The sequence below is a fragment of the Atractosteus spatula genome, chromosome 7, assembly GCF_055471065.1.
Source record: "Atractosteus spatula isolate fAtrSpa1 chromosome 7, fAtrSpa1.hap1, whole genome shotgun sequence".
In the NCBI taxonomy this organism is placed as follows: domain Eukaryota; kingdom Metazoa; phylum Chordata; class Actinopteri; order Semionotiformes; family Lepisosteidae; genus Atractosteus; species Atractosteus spatula.
This window is the reverse complement of record NC_142712.1, coordinates 53,674,551-53,680,505: the sequence shown is the minus strand read 5'-3', so window position 1 is coordinate 53,680,505 and position 5,955 is coordinate 53,674,551.

Below are 5,955 nucleotides of genomic sequence, written 5' to 3'. Positions count from 1 at the left end.
CTGTTATCCTCATTGATTTGCATTTTGTGAGCACTAACAGAATTAACTTACGAGAAGTCCAGTGTTTTAATCTATTAATAGTTCACCTGACTCGGTGGCTCACAACATGATTTTTTTTCAGTTAACAACCGTTAACCAGCTCTTTTATATTTTTGAGACTTTGTCCTTTTAGGAGGTAGATCTGTTTACTTCTGGGTATAAAATCATAGTCTGTAACTCTAAAGCACTAGTTTTATCTGCATTTGGTTTCATTTCATTTTTAGTTCCACTTCTAGAATTTTCAGTCTTCACGTTAATGATTTACTTCTGCCTACTTTTATAAATAGCCCCCTAGCCAGTCAAATTTTGTACACAGGGCAGACACTTATTTTGCAGCCCAGTGATGGTTTCTGCTGCCTAGTATTCAGTTTAGGAAACTGCTTTTTATCCTCATCTCACACTTCAGATTTAAGGCCGTTTAGATTGTTCACACTGCTTTTTGAGAATGTAAACTTGAAAATGACAACCGTAAAATGACGGGAGAAGACGAGAGCACCTATACAAGAATGTGAACTATTTCATTCTTTGGTACTTCATTTCAGTAGCTTAATCAAATGTGAGATAGCAACAGAACTATTAGGGTAACATACTGGCCTGGCTGAAGAAATGGCACCTGGCAGCAAGGACAGGCTGTCAGGACACCTCCAGCTTCTCAAGGAGTGAGCCAAGGAGCTGCTACAAGGGTGAAGATGGGTAAGAGAAGATGCACAAAGGAGGTAAGACAAATATAGGAGAATGGAAGTAGGTGACATTAGAAGCACCTAGCCAAGGTCCTCCCAAACTTGTTTAAAAATTCCATATAGACAAGATCGAGGTCAAGAGTGTTTAACAATAAATTTAGAAGTTTCAAAAGAGCTCAAATTTAGCTGTTTTCCTTGGAATCAGTCCAGACAAGAAGCGGTGTAATTTTTGAGCCAAGCCTTGTATTTGCACCTTATGTCTGTAATATTCTATAGATGTTTTTTTGTCATCTTTAAAACATGTTCACATCTGTACAAATCTGATGCAAAATGATGAATTCATGCTTTTACCATTTCCAGGTTTGATTATGGTAATGTGCTTGTGGATGTATCAAAACATGTTCTTAAGCGCTGGACAAGTTGCTGTTTGGCTGATTAGATCTTAACTAAAACTGAAATGCCTGAGCATAGACTCAACTTCCCTTTTTTATTCTATTGTTCCAAGCTTGTGGAATGATCTTCCGGCTCATTATCTCATTATCAGCACCTTCAAATCCTGTTAGAATTGAGAGCACCAGTTTAATACAAACTTCAGCCGTTTCTGACGCTACTGTTACCATGGTAATGGGGGGGAGACCACCTATTCGGACATTCTCAAGGCCTTGAACACTTTGAATGAATGACTGGTCTCATCCTCCCTTAGTTAAGGAATCTCTAGCCCGCTCTTGGAATCTCTTATCAGTTAACTCCCGTTCCTGCTGTAACTCAAAAGTGGTGAAGCATGGAATATTTTGTACCAAAAAGTCTTTGTGCAGAAAGAAGTTAGTTAACCCTCTTTTCGCATCTCATATCTTTCTTCAGTCCCACTCTTAGAAAATATGGTATGCTTTCAGTACTGCCTATTTTCTACACAAATGTCAGAGCAGATCGTGCCTTCTTAGGAGTGTAAGCTTGCCTCACCATGACTTTGTGAGTTACACAATTACAGCAAGATGTGATCAAGTGACGATTACAATTACACATAAGCAATACTAACCCTACAAATAGATACTGTAACAAAGTTCCGCCCCAGGACCCAAACACAGACCTCAACCAAGACCCAATTCCCCAATCTTCAGTATAGTAGTGAAGTGGGACATGTATATATCTTACTTATCCAGCATCACACTATCACCACTTAAGCACATTGTGAGAGGTGTTGATAGGGTCTGTTAATTTAGCCTCAAACAAAAGTTACACTAAGATGCCATAAAGCTGACTTGCTTTAGCAGCCCCAGTGGCTTAATGCTACATAATAAAAGACAGGAATAACACCCACAGGATAAACCAGACCAATTGCTGCATATCAAAGGACAGAACCTAGAGCAAGACAGAGTAGGACTAGAAGTAATTACATATCAAAGAACAGGACAAGCACAGATTGTGAAACAAACTTTCTTCAGACTGTATATAAGAGCTGGGAAACCCTTGCAGTTTGTCTGTTCTGTGGGGCAGATCCAGTGCGTGTTGTTGGACTTATTGAGCTCAATAAAACTGAATCTGCACAAGACTGTGTCCAGCTCCTCTGGTGAAGAATTTCCCAGGACAGTAGTCATGATATTTTTGTCCCTTGTCGTAAATGTGCTGGGCCAGATCGGAGATATGCTCGGAATTATCAGGAATATAGGTGCAGCATTCAGTGCCAATTACTGCACAGGTTCCCCCTTGGGCAGCAAGTACTTAACCCCATGTTTCACTTTATGGAAATTATGTTCACTAATCCTTGTAAGACATAGCCCCACAGGAACCATTAACAGTAACGACTTCATCCTGTGTCAGATGTAGGAGATGAGGGTCGGCGACAGGGCGATGCGTGGATCCAACGATCTTTTCCTTCTGCTTGAACTGCAGAATCAGTGGTCAAAAGGATCTGCTAGGACCCTTCCCATCTTGCCTGGAGAGCTTGTGAGGGAAATTTCTTGATCCACACCCACTCGCCTGGAATGAGGTCGTGCCCTCCTTCAGCTGGTGGACCCCCTTGCTTCTGTCAGCAACTTGCAATACTGTAATAAAGAATGAGTTAATATGCTCAAGTTTACTCCATCATTTTCTGGGGAGTCACTCAATCTCATGGGGCGCCCCGTGATCAAAAGGGCTCAGCCCCACAGTTCGATTTGTCCCCGCATGCATGTTACACAGAACGGCTGGCAAAGGGTCCACCCAGGGGCTTCCTCCCAGGTGGTCATTTGTCAGCTTTTCTTTCAGAGTTCGGTTCACCTATTCACCATGCCGGAGGACTGGGGCTGATGAGGGCAATGCAGGTCCCATTTGATTCCCAGGAGGTCAGCCACCACCTGGCACACTTTTCCAGTAAAATGCGTGCCCCGGTCTGAGTCTATGTGACATGGGAGTCCCCATCAGGGAATTATTTCAGTCACCAGATATTTGGCTGTAGCCTGAGCAGTCTCTCATTGGACAGGGACGGCCCCCACCCATCTAGAAAATTGGTCCACCATCACCAGGAGGCCTGTCTTTTCTTTAGGAGGGTGGCATTGAACAATAGTCTATCTGCCAGTGGATAAAGGGCCCATCGGGTACAGGACGCTGTAGGTTAGGAGCCCGCACCGGAGGGGCTCCAGAGGCTCACTGACATTCTCCACAGTGTCGCCCAACATCATCTGTGAAAGATGCAAAACCTCTCCCCACACAGCTCTGAGAAAAGTGTTGAGTCATCTGACTAACTCCTAGGTGACCTGTGCCAGATAGGGCATTAACTGCCTGCCCCTTAACAGTGTTGGGACTAGGGTGTGATCGGATTGCCTGAGCCTGATCCTCTTGTCAATTCCCCCTTTCCCTGACTGATTTTCTGTCCCAGGTATGCTGTACAACGGTGTCCAGGCATATCTGTGCCTTGCAATTTTCTGGGGAGTCACTCACCTTTTTCAGCCAAATGGTCAAGAATGATTCTGAGGTCCTTCTTGTAGGTTTCCTCATCGGGAGACACAATTAAAATATCATCCGGATACTGGATGATGACAGAGGTCACCCGAGGCAGCTCCCTGAGGTGCACAATCACAGCACATATAGTAGCCTACAGTAAGAATTGCCTGCAAAACCAGAGGTTGAAATGACTTTTTTTTGCGCCATTATGGTCTAATTAGTGACTGAAGACATTTATCTTAAGAAATTACCCTTAATTTGAAATGCAGGTATTTTTTTTTAGTTTGATAAGAAAAGGTTGCGTATTTTTTATTTTCATTTGATGTACACTTCTTGTATTAATAATGCATTATCCTGTCAGTAGGTACTACGTGTATATATTAACCTGTCGAATGACACGTTAACTTGCAGTAGGAGAACTCTGTCAAGATATTCAAGCAGCAGCATGAGTACTAAGGGCTGTGGACTCCCACCTGGACAGTTGTGGGTCCAATGCCTAGATAGGTTGCTGAAGCTTACCCCTTGAGCCTCGTGTTACACAGGTTGCTCTGCTCATTGCCTTATTGTATAAATGAGTTTCCAGGTCATCATTGTACATGAGAATTATTTCTCAGGTTCCTGGTTGAATAAAGGATTAAGTAAACTTCCTGATTTGTTACATTTGAAATCATTCTGTGTTATAGATAGTTTTAAATTCTTTGGTTGTACCTTTGTGATAGTTAAAGTTTGCGGACGCATTCAGATTCATAAACAATGAATAGTGTGATATCTTCACAGACATTTATTCAAACCTTAGCCTAATACCTGAACTGCACATCCAGCCCATTCCTCAGGTTTTCTTTTTTCTGAGGTACAGTTATGTTCTATTCTGCCTGTGCTTGGGGCATGAGCCAAAGCAAACACCACTATATTCAAAACTTGGTAAATTGCTTTCTGTCAAGATGGTGTTCGAATAACCATAAAACACCAATGCTGAAATCAATGAAATGGCTTTCTGTTCAACTGGAAATCCAACCCAAGAAAGATTAACCTTGCTCATACTGTTAGAAAAGTCTCAATTTGAAGGAGATGCAAGTGATCAATATTGTTCAAAGCCTTTGTATGGCAGCAATTGCTCAGATCAGTGATCCTATGTAATTTCCTGATTACATTGCAAAATACAATACCTTGGTCTTTTAACCCCTCACAAAGGGATTATGTGAGCAATTGTGAAGTGCTCGGAAATAAAACAAAGGAAAGCAGACAAAGATACCAGAAAACCCCTAAACCTTCTTGTTCTTCTGGTCTGTTGCACAAAAGTTTGTGGACACTTTTTTATATTCTGCTACTGCATAAATTGTACTCTTTGTGCAGGAATGAAACAGTTCTCAAAAGCACTCAAAGCAATTGTCACAAGTGTCTGTATGTACTTTCAAATCTGATTTCAAAATGGCCAATTCTCATCTTAAGGCTGGATATAAACTAAATATAACAGCTTTGTCTTTTCAAGTGAAAGAAAAACAGTCTGCTATGATACTGGCATGACCTTGGCTGGCGAGTTCATTTGCATAGGATTATTATGAAAACTTTCCATATCATTTTTACCCTTCTGTTGGGTATGATGTTCTAAAAGACCTAGCCTGCTCCATAACTGCACTGCCAGGTAAAACATTTTTTCATATTGATTGAAGCACTCGCATGAATTGAAGAATGAAGCTGATTTTTAAGAACCAAGGAGTCAAGTGCAGTCTGTATTGATTACTGATTAATGAGGTTATGATTATGATATGGTTTTGTTCAAAGTGAATTAGTGCTTACTTTGTGACTGGCACAGTTTCCATCTTCAATCAGGAATCTTTATTAACACTTTCATCTTGTTTTTTAAAGTCTCCAAGTGACCACTACTGCTTTAATGTCTTTAATAAACGGGTTTCTAAAATTGCACACATTATTATTCCATTGTGGGTCCAATGTTAAGGGTCAAACAGCCTTTAAAACAGATTGAAATAACATTTGTAATATTACGTTGAAATTCATGATCACTGTTCAGCACAAGTTAAGGGCTTTTGTCGTTGTCTTCTGTTTGTACTCTAATGCATCAGTATTTATAGAGTTGCATAACCACTTGGGAAATCAATATGAAGTTTTATTAAAAATGCATTATGAACTACTCTGTACAGATTTGCTTTGTATAGCCTTTTTTTAAGCAAAACGTTTTACACTTTAAAAACTTTACTCCTAGTAAAAGAGGTAGTCTTTGCCAAACCGAGGGATGTTATTTCTGACACCATTCCCTGTGGAAAGGAGGAGAAAAACGGATTCTAGACTTGACAATTCA